Here is a 20,152-nt window from a genome sequence, read left to right on the forward strand (position 1 = left end):
ATTGCCTCGATATAGCCTTAATTCACAAGCATGGTAAGCAGAGACGCCAATTAGAGACTGACCAGTTGCAGTCCTAAATATCAATGGGAAGATTCAAACAAACAATATTGAATGAATTTAAACTTCACCCCATCGCACAAGCAAGTGGCTATCAGGACTCAATGGCTGAGTGGATAACGCGATGGCGTTTGAAGCGAGGGTACTGGGTTCGAGTCCCAGGATGAACATCAAATCTGAGATGCAGGTACATCCAGCTGACGAGTCTCAAATAGGACGAAACGCGCTTTGTTCTGGATTCCACTGCTAGCCACTATCCATCTTTGCTAACCAGAGAATTATTGAAAAATACGAATGATTAGATATTTGTGGTTGTCTACAGTTTACAACTTGTCAATAGTGTTCATTGACGATTTTATTTAAGTTCAAATGTAACTAGGAACACATTACTTCAAATCTATTGAGTACACATTCTGTGTTTCAGTTAATTTTCAAGATGATGTAATCATATCTCACCTTGTTGATTTGATTGACTCTGTAGATAATGGATTTTCCTCAAAATTTCGAGAAATCGTCTCTATTTATTATATCCATACATTTATATGTATATAAGTAAATACTGAATAAATTGTAAGTAAAGTATTTTCATAGTTGAAAGCGTCAGCCGATTGAAGCTAGACCACCATGGATAACCTGGAAGCACTGTCTGACGGCCGTTTCATCCTATTATGGGACTCCTCAGCAGTACACATCCACGATCCCGCCTCGCGAGATTCGAACCCAGGACCTATCAGTCTCACGTCAGAGCACTTAATCGATTGACTCACGCTTTCAACCATGTAAATACTAAATCTCCACAAAATCCCTTCTGATAATAATGTATTTGTTTAGACCGATTAAGCATAAATAAGCTTTTTTTTAAATTTCATTCAACTACCTTTTTATGAATTGTTGAACATTGAAACGATCCATAATTCGGTTGAGAAATTCTTTCACATTTTCGTTTTAGTTGATTATCTTTGAATTCATTATCAATTTCATCTGCAATTTTGATTAATTGTTGTATGATTTCATATTCAATTGTTTTTTGTACATTCATATTTATTTGATTACTAATGAAAAATATAAGTAGTATATAAAGTAAGGTTGGAAAATTCATGGTCATTACCCTTGAAAATGTATATTTTTAGTAATAATAAAAAAAATTACAACTTAGTTGTATGCATTTTATTACTGTTCAATTTCGAGAACTGAGTGATTTTTTTTGACTTTTCATTGCCATTGTAGAAAACATTATCAAGTATGAGTTAGACATTTGGAAAATTATTCCACAGGTGAAAGCCGTTGGGTTCGAGTTCAGGAATGAACATCAACCCGGGTACAGGTGCATCCAGCTTCAGAGCCTCAAACAAGATGAAATGTATGTCCTAGATCCTAGTGCTAACCACTATCCATCTGTGCTTAAAATACTTGTGACTTAATGTCAATATCAAAGCAAACGGCACAGAATGCATATATATCAAAAGAGACTGGTCAACTTTAGTCCTAACACATCAATGGGAAGATTCAAACAACCAATATATACGAATTAAAACTAGTTCAGTTTGTTTTGATGATTTTTTTCACATTTTTGACTGATTTTTCTTCACTAGTGTCTAAAGTGACAATGAAAACTTCTCAATGTTAAAAACCAATTCATAGAATGAAATATAATCAAAAAAAATATAGATTTGATAATGATATTCACCTCAGACCAAGAGTAATATAATATAACATTATACAAAGTCTACATGTCTATCTCTCATAATAAATTGAGAGTAACCTAAATATTAGCCCATGAATAAGTCAATATCTATTTACATAATTCATGATCACATGATTAACTCATCTAGGCATTCAAAATGGCTTTCATCATCATCATCATCATCATCATCATCATTATCATCACCAGTGTTTTTTTTCTCTAATTTACATTATATACGTTGTTTAAAACACTTAGTTGATAACTCAATATTCACACAATAAACTATCTTACATGAACAACGAATTGTACTGTAGTATTATGTTTCAAGTTTTATTTTCTCTTCTCAATTCTATTCTTACTGAAATGACTATTTCTTTTTTGACGTTTTATTAGTTATATTTTCTTTGATAGGCTTATTTTACATTGTGCTTCTTTTCAAGATAATTATTGTTTCAATTAAACACCTATAAAATATGGAGTTCATTTAATGAGTATTAGAGACATTTAGTTCTTATAAATGTGGAAATGTATTAGTGCCATGAGAAGAAAACCGATTTCAAACTACCCTATTATAATCTTACAGCCCTGGTGATTAGGCATGTGTGTGTGATGTTTATTCATACATATATATAGCTACAAAATTTCAAACAGTGAGAAACAATTTACTAAATGGAATATACTCTTCAATGAATGTGTTTTAATCTTATAGGAGTTATAAAACATTCTAGTAATAGAATTGTTAGAATGTTTCAAACCTGTTCTGATTAAACAGGTTCAACCGGACTATAATCCTTATGTTTGGTTTACCAATACCATTGATACTATATTTATTTTTAGTTATTTGCATAGCATCGGGTTAATTTCGTCTGTCTGTAGTGATATGATATGTAGAAAATTGGAAGTATATATATATATACTTTTCCAAATCTATACTTGGTTCGTACCAGGCGAACGATTTAATGTCAACCTAGATACTAGTTATGTTATTTAATTTTCAGGAAAAACAAAAAAAAACAATTAACAGATAAATGTTATTGGTATAAGATCAATCAAGAATAAGTCGTATATGACATGTACACATTATAACATATAAATACATAAAAGACAATCTTTTCTCATAAAGTTACCAACCAAACAGGTTATGTTCATCTAAGCAACAAATAATTACATCATAGAATGACGTAGGTTAGAAAATTGTGTGTCTTGTTGAGTCACTCTTATCAACAATGCAGATAAATGGACTTCACATGAAGTGGAATTAGATCATTCAACTTGTGGGAAATCTTTATGATATCACCTAATGTTTTTTGGTTTAAAATGTCATTTTTTGAGGTGATCTAGGAAATCTTAAATGATTATCACAACTTTCTAAATGAAACTAGAAGAGAATTAGAGTTACAAAAATTGAGTTGAACAACTTGAGATGATCAATTGTGATCGGATAAAGAAGTGACTTTCATAGATTTCTTAGTTTAATACCTATGGTTTTGAGATTCAGACTGATATAATACTGGTTTAGTGCTAATATACGACTTTATTAAGAATTTTAATAACATGTAGTGTCGATAATTTATGATGAAATGTCTTACATAGCTTGTCATTGTCAATTAATAACAGCGACATCTTAGTAGCTACTTACAAGTAGTAAAACATCTATTGAATAAAATAAAGAAATATTTTAAATCGATGGTCCGATTACAATTTATACTTATAGTCGATTACCTTATTTTGGAAATAATGAATAATCGATTTCAGTTCTCAGTAAAAGCACATTGTTAACAAAGATAAGTGTACTTAATCCACTTGTTCATATGTAAGGCTATTATGAATTATTGACTCCACCATGATACATTTTTATGGATATTCACCATAATGTGACGTTTTACACATACATATCTATATAAATCTGTTTGGTAAACCTTATAGACACATATGCTCACTAGTAATTAGCTTTAAGATAAATTCCTTGAATTTTTGGTGAAAAGGATCATAATGTATGTCACTAGTCAAATAGCCAGTCAGACAAAAATCTCACAGATTAGGAATAAAGCTATAACATGCATATACTATAATTGAAATTATATCCAATATGAAATCCCAATGCACTATTATCGTAAAACATCAAGGACTTTGGTCTGATCTATTGTCAGGTTATGATTCACTATCACTGATTAGTTCTAAATTAGGATAGAACAATTAAGCTGATAATATACTGAATCGCATAGAATTAATGTAAATGATGATTGATAAAAGACTTACCTAAGTATTTTAATTATTATTAAATCCAATAATCCAAAAATTGGTTATATTTCCCACGTTAATTTCGAGTATTTCCTATGTCCGAATTTTCCCAGAGCACGTGATCGAATAATTAGTTTATTCATATTCCTATATTTATTTATTTATTGTCATGATTAGTCATGTTTTTATGAAAATCATTCTGATTTTTAAAAGAAAATAAACAAATGCCAATTCTTTCTTTTTTGATTGGTTAATTCAATTTTTATTAGTTTAACCTATACAATTGATATAGGGGTGAAAAATGGGTTAGGATAGTTATAAATTTCCCCTTTATATAAGTGAAAAAGACAAAATAAACAATAAAAAGAAGGTGAAAATTAACCAATCAAATCGTCATTTGACTGTGTTAGTTTTAGGTAAGTTTCTAATGTTTAATTGAAAGCAAATATTTCAATCTTTTAATGTAACATTTTAAAGTATACCCCTTGTTTATCAACTAGTATATGTACTTGATTTTAAGCAGACGAGAAAAGGGAGAACCAATTTTGTTCCTATTAAATTATCAGGATGAAAAATGACTGTTTAGAGTTTTTATGAGATGATTGAAAGGGGTGGACATCCACTTATACTTTAGTACTTTATTGGAAAGCTCAAATTTTCAGTTTTATTTTCGCTTTTGATGCATTTAATAATGCTAGTTATGTTATGTAATAATATGGGGTCCAGCTCAAATTTTTGGGTTGTCTATTCCTCAAATTTATAGATTTCGTTTCAACTGAATAATTATTGGTATTAACTACATGTACTCAAACGCCTATATAGATAGCAAGTAACCTATTTATGAATCTAATTGCCATAAAACTGTATTGAAACCCCTTCGGTGGTCCCAGTACCCTCTTCTATGTCTGTAGTTTGGATAAACGAAAAAAGCCACAATAGAATCCATGCATAAAATGTATTATGCTACTGAAGTTAGATATTTAACTCGTTCGATGTTGATTCAGGAGTCCACGTTGTGAGACATGAAGGTCCTAAGTCTGATCACTGGTGGAGTCATAGATGGACACTTCTGATTAGTCCTGTACTAGAACAGAACAGCTGTTCACTGGTTTGAATTTGTTGTCTAACTAGGATCAATTTGTAGTTTAAACTATGAAACTCTGATTAATAGTAAAAAAAAAATAAAGATGTATGAAGTGAGCAAAGAATACATTTTTCCATAGTTGAGATCATGAGTCAACAGATTCTCATTAGATAATACAGTTATTAATCCAAAATAATGTTTAAAAGGAATAGATAAGTTTAAAGAAAATATACTCCTGTAGTAATTACACAATGTGAATTTGGAATTAGTATCACCATCAGAAAGGATTTGAATAATCCCGGTGTAAACAATAATGCTGACTGAATGCTTTATCAGTTTTAGTTAGCATATACGTATCCTGTGTAATATAGCCAATTTTCACAAGTTTCTTTAAGATTTAGGATTATTAGCAAAATTAAAACAAATTTGTTCACGTATTAATATTCAATATGTAATGTCAACTTGAATAAGTTCAAACGTTGGTTTTAGTTATGAAACTAATAATCAGTATAAGTATAGGATTCGAACCAGCATATCATACAGTACTACGAATCTATACTACTTCCTACTTGAAAATCTGCGCCATCAATTGAATGAACACGATTTTATCCATCGGTTCCATTTTTATACAAATTTAAGAAACTACAAGACAAGAATGGCTGTTTAATTAGAATAATAGAATTATTCACTTTAATTTACTTTAAATGTCCTTATTTACTTAGAATGTGTATTATTTAACTATGGACAATGCAAGAGATAACTTCTGGAATTTCTAGTTAGAAGTTGGTACTGGTTAAGTCAGTCAGGTAGAAAGAGACTGAGAAAGGGACTGAAACTGTGACATATGGATAATGTTGGATGATGAGTGTGTTATATTACAAATGTAATTTAAGTAGAAAATCTAAAGGTAATACTTTTGCTTAGAGATTGGAGGTCAGTCCCACAGCGTAAAGCTCAGTGGTAATGTTTCAGATTGTAACATTTCTAGACTCTTTGAATCCAAATACCACGGGTAATATCAGTCACCGCAGGCTTGAAGGTACGCTTAGTTGATGACCGTCAAACTAAAATGAAAAATAGGCACCAGAGATCCTTGAAAACTGACTTCCAACACCTAACATTAGGAGAAACTGGACATATATTCCATAATGGTTCACAAATTTTCTTCAGATCTCATTTGCGATTATATATATATATATATATATATATATATATATATATATATTACAGAGGTTTCTATTTTCTATATGATTCAACATTTATCTCAGTCTATTTTAAATCCAAGTATTAAATAACGAAATTGGTTCATATTTAATTTCTTGTTCATTTAGTTAATAGGACTTTAGTTAGTAGCCAGTATCAAATATAATTTATGTACGTAGTTTTTATCATGGAATGACATCAACTGTATCAACTGATGACAACCACCTGGATGAGATTTACATGATTATTGTGTCTAATAGTTGAAGGCATTTGATGACATAACTTCCAATCGGTTTCAATGATACAGATGCGAACGTCATCTTTTGTCCTAGATTTTGAGTTTTAAAATTATTTTATATTTTTTATTCTGTGAATTCATTCATTCTTTCTAAATTATATTGTCTGTAACTAGGATTTTTACTATCAGTGACATTATTATTATTGTTATTATTATTTTTACTTCTACTACTTTAATATTCACCTTGATAACTTCATCCCAATGCCCTGATGCGATGTCGGGAGTTGAAGCAATGTAAATATATACCAGGTTCTAAGTTGTGCATGATTAACCGACTAACTAAACCTCTATAATTTTCAATAATACCCCCTTCCCACCAATGAATTTCATCCTGGAGTAAAAAACACATTTATTTAAGTTAATTCCTAAAACTAGATGTCATTGGTACCTGTTAAACATGTGTAATAGATTTTCAATTAAGTAGATAGAATATGGCTAGCAGAAGAATCCCGGGCACATGTTTCGTCCCACTTTCGGAACTCGTTAGTTGGGTTCACATGAATCTTAGATTTCATGTTTGCTTCATGATTCAGAGCCAATAAATTTCATTTCAAATTCCCAACTCATTATTCGCTTAGCTATTGAATTTAGATAGCCACTCACTTATTCAACAGTTATGAATTTTCATTAAATTTGTAGTGGTTTTGAATTATCCCATTGTTGATACTTTTAACTAAATTTTAACCAACATGATAAATCTTTCATAAAACACTTCCCCTAATTATTTTTAGAAAGTTTTATACAAAAGAGAGAAAGAAGTGGAAGGAAATAAAAATGAGAAACACAAAATTGTTTAGAAAGTAACATCAATAATAAGTTTATTTGTTTTGTAAATAATGAAAAAATGAAGTGTAGTTAAATTTCACGCTAAAATCAAATTAGGTCAATAGTTCATTTTAATAGAATAATTGAAAAGAAAAAAATTCTTAAAGAGAAAACGATTTTATATATTTTTCAACAGTTGTGTAAATGATGAGACAATTGAAGCTAGACCACCATGGAAAACCTGAAAGCACTGGACAGCCGTTGCGTCCTATTGTGGGACCCCTCAGCAGTGCGCATCCACGATCCCGTCTCACGAGATTCGAACCCAGGACCTATCAGTGACCAATGTTCAACCAGATCCGTTGGTAGATATCAACTCAAATAAAACATTGGTGAATGGTTACTTAATTTCGTGGATTGGTTGAAGTTAGACATTAACAACCGTTGGATGCCGGCTCAGTGGTCTAGTGGTTAAGCACTCGCGCGCGAGACCGATAGGTCTTGGGTTCGAGTCTCGCGAGGCGAGATCGTGGATCCATATCGTTGAGGAGTCCCATAATAGGACGAAATGGCCGTCAAGCAGTATTTCCAGGTTTTCGATGGTGGTCTAGCTTCAATTGACTCATGATTTCAACTATAAAAAATCACTAAAACCTCCACAAAAACCAATATTGATTCACCTAAATTTAATTAGAAAATATTTACAAAATTATGTGGACGTAATTTACGGCATATATACATGATAGATAGGTAAATAAATTGATAAATTGAGTGATTGATCGGTTGATTGATTAATTGATTGATAGTCATTATCCCCTCGCATACAGGGTCATCGTGATCACATATTTCGTTGATATAATCAGACATTTTGACCTTGACTGAACCTATCTTTCTGCTTTGTCACTGTATACTACTTAAACTATTGTTAATTTATTTTCCCTTATTGTTTTATTTACTCTGATGAGATGACCTAAATCAAGTCACTGAACGTCAGAAATCCAATATTTCACTCATCAGGACTTCACAGTAATAGAGTATTTTATCATGATGATAACCATCATGATCAACAATATCATCATCATCATCACAGATCATTTATAGATCCTTCAAATATTGAGAAATAGCATCTCAGTTCATTTTGGGCAGCAAATTGCACGCATAGAAGGTGTAGAGTTCAGACGCGAGGTTGTGTGACAGTGTACTATATGTCTGGCAAATAAATGTATTAAAATAATGCTTTATGATAAGATTGAGGCGAGAATTACAACTGATCATAGTTCTGATGAATAAATGAATTGAAAAGACACAAGAAAACCCTACTAAAGCAGTTAAAGTCGTTCAAAGAACCTGAATTCGGACTTTTAAGGTCCAAAACAAGGATCTTTTCTAGGAAGAGATATTATTATTGTTATTTCAAAAATATATGCAAATTTGTTGTAAATTCCAATTCATAAGGTGTCTTAAGCATCAGTGTATATATAAAAGAAAATCACTCATCTAAATGATTACATAAAAACAGTTTGCAACACACGATTGTATAAATAACAGCTAGTTAAATTGTCTAAATCTATGATTGTCAACAATCGAAACGCAGACTAGGAACACAACATATGTTATTCTTTAGCCGATAATCAAAAAATACACAAAAATCGAAATTAACGATCACAAATGTTAACAAGTTACAATAGTAACGGTAAATCTTTTAAATATTGTAAGTTTATGTAAATACTCAGAAGTGTCACAGAACAACAAAATACGGTGAGCTACTAACTACCAATTAACTACTAAATATTAATAAGTAGCATAATTTAATACACAAAAGATTGTCGAGTGAGAAGAAATATAGTTAGCATGCACAAGCAAAATAAACGATAGGTGTATTCCTTTTATTGAAGATAGTGATATAAGACCAAATAAGTAGAGGGGTTCGCCATGAATATATATATATTTCTCATTGAGACGATGTTCAGAAAGTTACTTCTTAACTATTGTATTCTCCTTTTATTTTTAATAACTGATTCATGATGAACTGGTGATTTTCTCAACGTTTAGTTTAGTTATATTGTGTTTTTCCATTACAATTAAAAATAGGATTGGACTGAAGTTTACAGGACTGATAGCATACATGTATATATATATATATATATCCGTTAAAAGAACGTAATTACAGTGGTATATTTAATGTCTCGTTATCTGGATTTCAGTTCTGATCGAATTAAAACTTGATTACTAAAATTCGACTGACATTAAGAATTACGTAAATAAGACTTGGTGGTCGATTAGTGTGAATCTGCTACTTTTATAGAACATCAGTAGTGATTTGAATGTTTTTAACTGTAATATTCTATGACTTGTTTATATCTCTCTCGAAAGGAGAGTTTCAGGTCCTCGAAGATACGAGATACGGTTCGGTGATCCATGCCAGTTTGTTCAAAACTAAGGTTCAAAAATTTGTGCCTGCTAAGTTTATACCTCTAATGTCAATTGCCAAAATTTACTGTATTAAATAAAGTTATCTTAAAATGTTCCATTCTACAGGTTAACATTTCTAGGATATATTCATCACAGGTTAATCTCAAGTGAGGTGGCATTAAAATCCATGGAGGACTAAATAGGTATTTCGTCCCTGTTACGTCTTTAGCTTATAAGATTATCACGAAATACGATCGCCAATCTAGGTACACTGACTTACACCATCAAATTAATATCACATGGAACAGTACGGGTAGCCTAGAGTTCTGATTGGTCTTTTTCCGCCTAACATTGCCCGTTAAGTCCAGAACGTCAATCTAAGCCTCCACGATACGAATCATATATTTCAAGCATACTTGATTTATATACGACTACATCACATAGTAAAAAAGGAAATTACATTTGTACAAGATCAAACCAAAAGTGGCTGTGATTGTGAAAAACTATGACAAATAGATTGAGAATAACTTGAGAATAGTAAATCATATAACAGTAAACAATAGGTAAAATAGAAGCTTATAATGTAAGGAATATGAATATACATATAATATAGTTATTTAATAGTCATACAACGAGAATATAAGTATAATATTAGTTCACAAGTAGTTCCTAACGGTCACCATTCATTTATTCTCGTTCGGACATAACAGTCCCAGTATGATTCCTCTGTGGCGAGCACATACAACCCTCCAACGATCGAACCTAATAACAGATATAGCTGGCTATGCCTTTAGAAAGTCTTAATTTCGACGTCTGTTGTCTATCCGAGACCCGTATTCAAAACTCTAGTGAAGTACTACAAATTCCCTCTTCATATGTTGCTACAAAAAGCTTGTTCCACTTGCGTTTATTCGGGGACCCTGAGGCATCTTCGCCTGGTCTTCCTGGCGTTGGTGTCGCACTAAACGCTAGAGCTGAGGCAGCACTAACTGATTCGATCCCCATTAACAGTCGGTTATGTATTGTTAAATTAGAAAGTTCCATCAAAGTAAGAAGAAATCGGTGTGAAAATCGATGACTACTCATCATCTCCCCTTATGCCCCAACAGATTGTAGCCCGGATACGATCAAAGATGAGTTTTACCATCAGTTAACAGTTCTTCTACAGAAAGTGCGTTTGACAGATATTGCAGTACTAGCCGGAGACTTGAATACTCAGGTCGGGCATCTATGCACAGAAGACAGTCGTTTAGGTGGCTGATGGGGACTTGTTGGTCGCAGGACAGATAACGGGGACCGTCTACTGCAACTGTGAGCAAACCACGACCTGTTTCTGGCTAGCACCAACTTCCGGCACAGTCATCGCCGATGTGCCACCTGGCGTCTTTCCTCTGCATCTCAAGTCTGGACTCTGATTGATCACATCGCGATCAGCTATCGCTGTCGTGGTTGTGTACAAGACTGCCACTCCGTTTGGAGTACCTATCTGGACTCTGATCATGCCCTTCTTTGTACCAATCTTACCTTACTTCTCACGAATTGATCGTCATAAACGGACTGATATTAGTAACTTGGTTGCAACTTCTGTTGCAACTAAGTATCAAACTCCGCTAGGCTCTAGGCTAGCTACCATCCCACCGAAAAGTATACATGAGCATTGGTCGCAATTGCATGACGCCATGAAAATGGCGAGTAAAGCCACTTGCGGCTTCGCAAAACGCCCTGCTTATAAGCACAGAATTTCGTCAGGCTCCCTACAACTCATCGAGACCCGTCGGTCTACTCCGGGTGACCATGAGTTTGACCACAAACGAAGGCTGTTACGTAATGAAGTTAGACAAAGCTTGCATAGGGACTGAGAAGCCTGCTTGTCGGAGCGTGCTAATGAGTTGGTGGCAGCAACTGTATCTGATAACTGCCGGAGGATCTTTCAACTCATCCGAACCACTGACAGCAAGAAGTCTGGTGTAAGCGAAACAATCCGTGAGGATGACGGGATGCCATTCACTAACATATATCGAGGTCTTGGAAGATGGGCAGAGTTCTCCGAAGGGCAGTCCAACTGGCCTGCTGCTCCGGCAACATCCACCAGACTGTCCTGTCCTCCATGGCCGGTGACGACTGCTCCACCAAATGAGGCGGAAGTTCGCAAGAAACTCCAACTCTTGAAACTCTACAAATCACCGGGCCCAGATGACTTACCTCCGGCTCTTTTTGAAGATGGTGGTGATTTTCTGACTAAGGAATTGACAGAGTTGTTTACAAAGGTCTGGGAGCAAGAGAGTGTTTCAACGTCGTAGGATGATTCGATAGTTGTCCCTATCTTTAAAAAAGGTTCACGTCATCTCTGTAACAACTATCGGGGGATAAGTCTACTTCCGATTGCGTCCAAACTATTGGCTTCTGTCATATTTCATAAGTTGTTCAAAACCCTAGAAAGATTGACTCGCGAGGAGCAGGCTGATTTTCGTTCTGGTAGAGGATGTATTGATTACATCTTCACTCTCCGCCAAGTGTTAGAACACCCTCATACTTATTACAGGCCAACAATCGTAGTGTTTCTTGATATCAGGTCTGCCTTCGATTCGTTGTACAGGACTGTTCTCTGGGATTGTCTATTGAAGAAGGGTGTGCCTGAGAAGTTCATTAACATCTTAAAGGCCCTGTATACGAACACCTCAGGCAGAGTGAGGGCATACAACCACCTTTCTCCCTTGTTCCATTCGAGCAGTGGGGTTAGGCAGGGTTGCCCGATCTCACCATTCCTCTTCAACTTTACCATCGATGACATCCTGGAAACAGCTCTGATGGATGTAAGTAATGGCGGTGTGGATATGTTGCCTGGAGAACGACTTCTCGACCTTGAGCATGCGGATGATATTGTCTTACTGTGCGATAATGCCCAAGGCATGCAATCTGGACTTAATCAGTTGGCAATCAGTGTCCGCAGGTACGGTATGTGCTTTGCACCCTCCAAGTGTAAAGTGCTCCTACAAGACTGGCAGGATTCTAATCCTGTACTCACCCTGGATGGTGAGGAGATCGAAGTAGTTGAGAAGTTCGTGTATCTAGGTAGCTACATAAGTGCTGGTGGGGGCGTGAGTGATGAGATTGATGCACGTATAATGAAAGCCAGAGCGGCTTATGCCAATCTGGGCCATCTTTGGCGCCTTCGTGATGTTAGTCTGGCTGTAAAAGGTCGGATCTACAACGCGTCGGTGAGAGCAGTTTTGCTCTATGCTTGTGAAACCTGGCCTCTACGAGTTTAGGATGTCAGACGACTCTCTGTGTTCGATCATCGCTGTCTCCGAAGGATTGCTGACATACAGTGGCAACACCATGTTAGTAATGCAGAGGTTCGGCATCGTGTGTTCGGGCGCAGAGACGATAATTCAATTAGTGACACTATCTTGAAACATCGACTTCGGTGGCTTGGACATGTTCTACGAATGTCGTCCCAGAGAATTCCACGTCGTGTATTATTTGCCGACGCCGAGACTGGTTAGAAAAAGCGGACAGGTCGTCAGTGGTTGGCATGGTGTCGTGGTATGGAAGAGAGCTGCGCAAGGACTGGCTGTTGTCGATCCTTCACGACTCCCTCGGTCGGGTCCGAGAGATGGTGCAACACAATGTCTAGAGACGTTATCAGAGATGACTCAGAAGAGAAGCCAGTGGCGATCCTGCTGTAACCTTCTTTTTTCCCCATAAAATGTGGTCGCAACTTCTTTGATTGAAAGAATTCTTTCTGGTTGTACCTTTCTGTTCGTCCAGTTACTATTATTTTTTCACTACCATACACTAATTTGTGGTCGTTATTGTTCTTTTTTCTTTTATACTCACCTTGCACTCTATCTCTTCCAATTCTCATTGTTATTGTGTGGCGCATATTGTATCTAGTGCCTCCTTGTACCAATATTTATGTGTCGAAATAAATAAATTTGGCGATGAGGTTAATGCAAGTATGGATCCTGCAAAAGTAGCATTACTGCTGGAGAAGCAGCTAAAACTCATATAGATGTTAACAGATACAAAAACTACGTCTACTTCACAACATAGTTATCTATTTCTACTACTCAACTGTCAATTGATGACATTGTAATCAGCATTACCAAATTTTATTACGATCACAATGCCAATGTTACTTTGAAATGTGGTTCCGGAGTTATGAGGATCTATTTTAGTTTTGTTTCATCACTCAAAATGATGCATGAAAGGTTAAGCAGCTACTTCAAAGGTTGGATTCGAGTGAGACATTTAGATACTTGAGTTTGGTTTTGCCACAAAACCCCCACGTGACAGCAAATTTCTGACAATATCCATTTATTAGGTAGACAGTTTGTAGATAATCCTTCACCAATAGGTACACGTTATCGATGGTTACAGCTGATTATGGATGAAGACTCCGATTTTCTTACGTATGTTGGAATCGTTAATCACGAATGAGAACGCTACCGGCCGAGGTCGTTGGTCGAAAATCAATTCAAAGCTCTCACCCTAATCTGCGGTCTCCAACCACAAAAGCTTAGTGACATTAGAACACAGTTACTGTGTCAAATGGACCAGAACCCCAAAATAACTCATAGCGATATTGAAAATGAATACTAACATCGAATTACTCTTCAGAGAGATACTACAGTGGTTCAGTGTAGTTATCATGATAGCTCAGAAGTTCACATAGTCCTGCAATCATCCAACATTACTATACCGAGCCCGTCTTAACCGAGCTCAGTTCAACAAAGACTAGTCCTCCATCCCCCTGCTGGCGCTGTTGAGCGTGGCATTTTGTACAGACCTGTCCGTTTAAGCATCTATGTTGTGATGGCCGGTGTGTGAAGTCCGATACTGATATACGATGTGCCAAGTGCGAACTCCCCAACTGACTACTTGAGTGAGAACACAAGAGCGAACAAAGAATTATGCTAGGCTACCTAATAAAATGCACAAACACTCATTTATATATATACAACTCTGTCCCCTAGAAAGTCAGCTCTTTCCCTAGCCAATGAAATGCACTTGTCCTTCAGGTCACTTCCGATTGTCATCGATTGACCCCCTCACTAGTCTACTTCTGATTGGTCTACCATATCAGTCGTCGCAGGAACTGTAAATACATCGATCACAAAGATGGATTCTGTCAAAGGCGGCAACCACCTTGACCACGTCTATCCAGAAGCATGATCAATCCTTCTCCAAAATCCTACTCGAATTTGTTGAGCCTACTAGCGTCCTGTCAGAAAACAAACCCAAGTGAGAGAAAATTTACTATCCTTGATATTAATTGGCATTCATTTAGATTGCAACAGAGACACAACAAATGTCTCTTAGGCTCGTTCAAAACTCCTGATGCTCGTTTCGACCATGTTCATCTGGATTTGGTAAGACCTTTACCAGATTCAAATGGATACTCTTATCTTTTAACATGCGTAAACCGTTTCACTCGATGGCCAGAAGTAGTTCCCATTAAGGACATTACTACTGAGACAGTGGCTCGCCCATTCGTCGAACGATGAGTAACAAGTTTTGGCTTCCCTTCAACCACTACTACAGACCGCGGACGCCAGTTTGAATCTGGACTTTTCCGTTGTCTAACCACACTGTTAGGAATACCTCGCTTACGAACGACCGCCTACCACCCTTAAACAAACGGGTTGGTAGAACGCTTCCACCAACAACTAAAAGCTTCGCTATCAGCTGCAAAGGTTTCACAGTGGACCGATGCTCTTCCACTCGTCTTACCAGGTATTCGCAATGCAGTGAGAGCTGACATTGGATACAATGCAGCTCAACTCGTTTACAGAACGGCACTCCGACTTCCAGGACAATTCGTGGATCCTTCGTCTTCTTTAATGAACATGGATCTAAACTCCTACACAAGCAGGCCTACGGACGCAATGCGTTCAGTTAAACCTGTTTTCACTCGACTTCAATCAACTGATGTTTTTGTTTAACCTGACTTACCATATACTACACATGTCACAGTGCAAGCAGTCCATTCAGTTTTAGTGGCAACAATAGAAATTTGTTGGTAAATCAACTATGTGTAATCAACTGTGTATTCGAAGTGAGCCAAAACCCAGACATATGGGAAATGAATAGCACTTCTAGAGACTGTGACATATATCTCATTTGTTCTAGTGTTATACATATTTCGTTGATTGGTTAAGAAGTCGGTTAGGTCATCTGTGGAAGATCTCACAGACACATGATTGGGCGACTCCACGATTATTTCACGAGCGACCAGGTGTTATCTCCTGAATAAATCATACAAAAGTTTTCGCGCCTTATCATAGCCCAAGTGAAAAGGCAAAGAGATGCAAGCCCCATTAATTGTCCTGACCTTTCCTCTACTGTAGTACTGTAAATATGAAATTATTTAACTCTCATTGGATAGTTCACCTTCGTTAATGATTGTTAAATGGCTAAGAGAAAGGTCATATTGACCACTCTGTCCATCGGAATACATAATGTCAGTTCTGGGTAAACTGATATGGTTAAAAATGATACACAAGCTGTCCCCGACATGATGGGGCCATTTGCCGTTTGGACTGTTAGGTAGCTCATCCGAACGGATGTTAAACTAGTATTTAACTCTAAATATCCTTCCTCCATGGGATTTACTTTAGCACTGTGCATAGGCAACTAACCATCTTCTTCCTCATAAACCTTAAACTCCGATTCAACTAACTCGCTCTCACCTTGCATATCTAACGGATTTAGCCCCTCCTCTTGTCCTACACTCTTTTCTAATTGTTTTATCGTAAGTAGTGCTCTACGTAACCTAGGCTCGGGAGAACCAGACCTATTAGAACTCACAATGAACACTCAAATTATCAGACCATTTATCGTCATTAACATCAAACAATTCATGGGCAGATTTGAAAATCTCACATTCCTAATCTGGATTCGCTTTCAGCTCTTTGATCTTGATTTTCACAGCATGTTAATGTTTCACTTAAGCGATTATTGGGAAGTAAGTCCGAAATTAATTTAGAGGAAACGGCTCAATCGTAACAACAAATGGACTTGGAAATTCGACCCCGACTGAAAATGTCTGAGCGGTATCCAAAATTCTAAAGAATCCAGCAACTGAACTTGAAGAAGTTTAAAGTTATGTCCAAAATGTCTCCTCCGGTCCATTTATGATGAGCGTTCAGTTGAAACACCCTTAACATGCGAGGAAACCAAATCTAAACTAACTAATTAAATATATATGGCATTATTTTTGGAGGTTTTGTGTGACTATGATAATCCCTCAACGTACACAATTTTACAGCTTATTCCCCTCTATCGCTTCAGCTGTACATTTAATTGACTTTTTATTCTAGTTGAGACGATATTATTTGCCTTTTGTTATAGTTTTTGTTTTGCTTACATTTTTGCTGGATTTTTATGTACCTCTTAAACGACGTTTACGTTGTTTAACTTAATACTCGGTTATAGTGACTACCGTATTGGTTCGTTCATCTTTTGATTGTGCTTCTTGAACTGTTTAGAGTTGTGCATTTTTTTGATTACGATTTGAAGCACACCTTCAGGACTCAAAATGTTCAGTGTTACAAAATATAATTCTTGATACCCTTGTTAATGATATTTTTGCAGAGTTGAATAAAATTTCTTGAACAAACTGTACGTTACCTATCCAGAAACGATTGGATAATATTCCTGTGTTATTATAAATGTTAATTTGTTGAACTTGGTAAATACTGCGTCCTGTATCAAGTTATCCATTCAGTGTGATTTGTTTTTTGATTACTTTTTGGACTGCTATTTGTCGAACAACTGGGTGGTATTATTTGCTTAGGTAATAATGCACATTAAAATTTATGATAAGATATAGAACAATTCCCTAGCCAACTGTAAGATTGTGGTGTAAATCGCTATTAGTACTACTACCTAATCCTAAAATTGTAGATTTGTCATGATGTGACTACCTAATCTATAAGATTTTAAGTGGAAGTCCCATCGTTGTCTACACTGGCTCGTCCTGTCAATACCGTCAGGAATGGGATGACCAGTGCTTCTGAAGAACACATTTAGGTTGGAGATATAACAATATGCTTAATATAAATAAAAGAGATAAGTTACAAAAGAATGACCACTCCTTCAGGGCTGAGCCATGTCATCTTGAATGATTCTTCCAGAGTTCACCATTCTTGACCTTCTCTTAGTGTTACATGCTAAAGTGAGTCTTCTCAGTAATTCTGTGTTCAACTTCGAAGATCGTGCGGCTAGAAACCAATACCACCACACAACCACTTTTTCACACATTTCTACCAGAAAGAACATTTGTACCTAAATTAAAATCAGCAGTTATTCCCTATTTCAAAATGTTTCCGTTTGAAAGCTACGATCTGTAGTTCGAAGAAGAATTATTATGGTAACCTTCATAAGATGCCATTAGTTTTTCGGTTTGTACAATAAAAATGCAAAATACCAACGGACCTGGGAGCGAACATTTGTCCAGATCTAGCATAGTAGATCAGGTGTGAAATGTACAAAAATAAAGAGCTCTAGAATCGGTAGTTAGCGGTCACTGTTTTGACTCCATTCCCATCTCATGATGGTATTAAAGAAATATACATACTACATACTCTTGTATGGCAGTTGATAAATCCCCAAAATTAAATAGTTCTGCAAGTCTTGATTGGCGCTGACCCCATTAGTTTTACTGGACACACTTTAGCCATATTTCTTCTCTATTTTTGGATATTTTTCATCTCCCGCTTGTATATCTCGTCTTCATAATGACGAAAAGGACGCCCAAATTTTTGAAATTAAATCTCTTAGGCCTTCCACTCTTCAAATAATGCCATTCTGGTCGGACAATATAGAAGTTTGGTTCTTCTACGTAGAAGCTGACTTCCACAGGCACGGCGTGAAAAGACCTACGGGCGTAAGTTTTATCAGTGAAGAGGGCACCACCACGCGATTTTGACAGGCGCGTCACACGTAGTATGTTTACGAGTTATGTATTTGAACCTTACGACGCTTTGAAGGACGCTATTCCAAAACGTGGAGACCTAGGGGGCCGGCAAAGGTTAGACAAGCCGTTTCAAAAATCGAGCTGCAAAACGGCCCAGGTACAAAAATGTTGCTACGAATGCGAGAGGTTATTGGTCAACAGACCTTCGACGAGGGCTGTCGAGATAGCTTTTCTTGTCTAAGCTTCTCTAATAGGTGCGAGCGGTTCTTGTCTCAGTTCAAAATAACTCCGTGAACCAACGTGACGAATCTGCTGATCAGATTTCAGAGATCACCAGAAACCTAACAGCGAGGTTTATTATGTCAAAGAAAAGCCTCAAACGAGACTAATAGCGTTAAAGATCTCTTTCATACTCTCGCTCATTATCTTAATATTCATCGCAATTGTAGACACTCCCAAACTACATGCAGACGTTCGCCGCGAAAATGATCGGTCTTAAGACTGTGAGAGACAGATAATCTTGATAGGTATAAAAAGTCTCCTTGAAATTACAGAAAACCCTGAAGTTTACCAATCTTCAAAATGTCTGATACGAAAAACTCTCCGGGATACTTCTCCGCCCGCACTCGTTGACGGCATCCGTGGCCGGTGAATATAGCCGAATATTGTACATCACTGTTGACGCTGGCGCAGAAGTAAGGGTTCTCACTGCGAGTTCTAAAGACCATCTGTATAAACCGACCCTCAACTTACTGGCTGCAAATGGAGAACCGATCACGGTAAGAGATATGATTATCTAAATGCGCGTTTACGCAAATCCACTCACAAGATAATCATTGTTGCAGATGCTTCTATGCCAATCATTGGTATAGACCTACTACTATTATGGTGTGGTCTACTTATATCTATATAAGTAGTGTATGGTGATGGTCAAACATAGAATGTATTTTGGCAGATGATCGATAAGGAACGAACAGAAATGAAGCGCAATCGGTACGAAAATGCATGAACAATGTTAATCAGAGAAGACGAACTGATATTTACAGAAGGAACAGTTAAGATTGAGACAATTGATTGTTATTTTGCAAATTAACTGTTCACTGTATGGTTATTAGAATTTAGTGAGATAGTCTGTAACTTGTGTCTAATTACATTCGATTGTCCCCAGTCGTGTTCTTGTTCATTACACTATTACTACCATTACTATTATATTGATAGTGATAGTGAAGATGAATAATAGTTATACATTGGCTTAATAATAATAGATTTTATAGAGTTGAGATCATGAGTCAATTGAAGCTAGACCACCGTGGAAAACCTGGGAGCACTGAACGGCCGTTTCGTCCTATTATGGGACTCCTCAGCGGTGCGCATCCAAACCCCACACTCGCGGGATTCGAACCCAGGACCTACCAGTCTCGCGCCGGAGCACTTAACAATAGACCACTGAGATGGCCGGCATCCAACGGTGTTAATGTCTAACTT

At 36.3% G+C, this 20,152-nt stretch overlaps 1 non-coding gene across 1 annotated transcript; it reads left to right on the forward strand.

Moving 5' to 3' along the window:
• The first annotated feature begins 156 nt into the window (after window positions 1-156).
• On the forward strand, window positions 157-215 carry Smp_tRNA_02149_Gln_TTG.1.1. The gene has a single exon. It is a non-coding gene (tRNA).
• Window positions 216-20,152: the final 19,937 nt, after the last annotated feature.

The sequence above is a fragment of the Schistosoma mansoni genome, chromosome 4 (assembly GCF_000237925.1).
Source record: "Schistosoma mansoni strain Puerto Rico chromosome 4, complete genome".
NCBI classification, from domain to species: domain Eukaryota; kingdom Metazoa; phylum Platyhelminthes; class Trematoda; order Strigeidida; family Schistosomatidae; genus Schistosoma; species Schistosoma mansoni.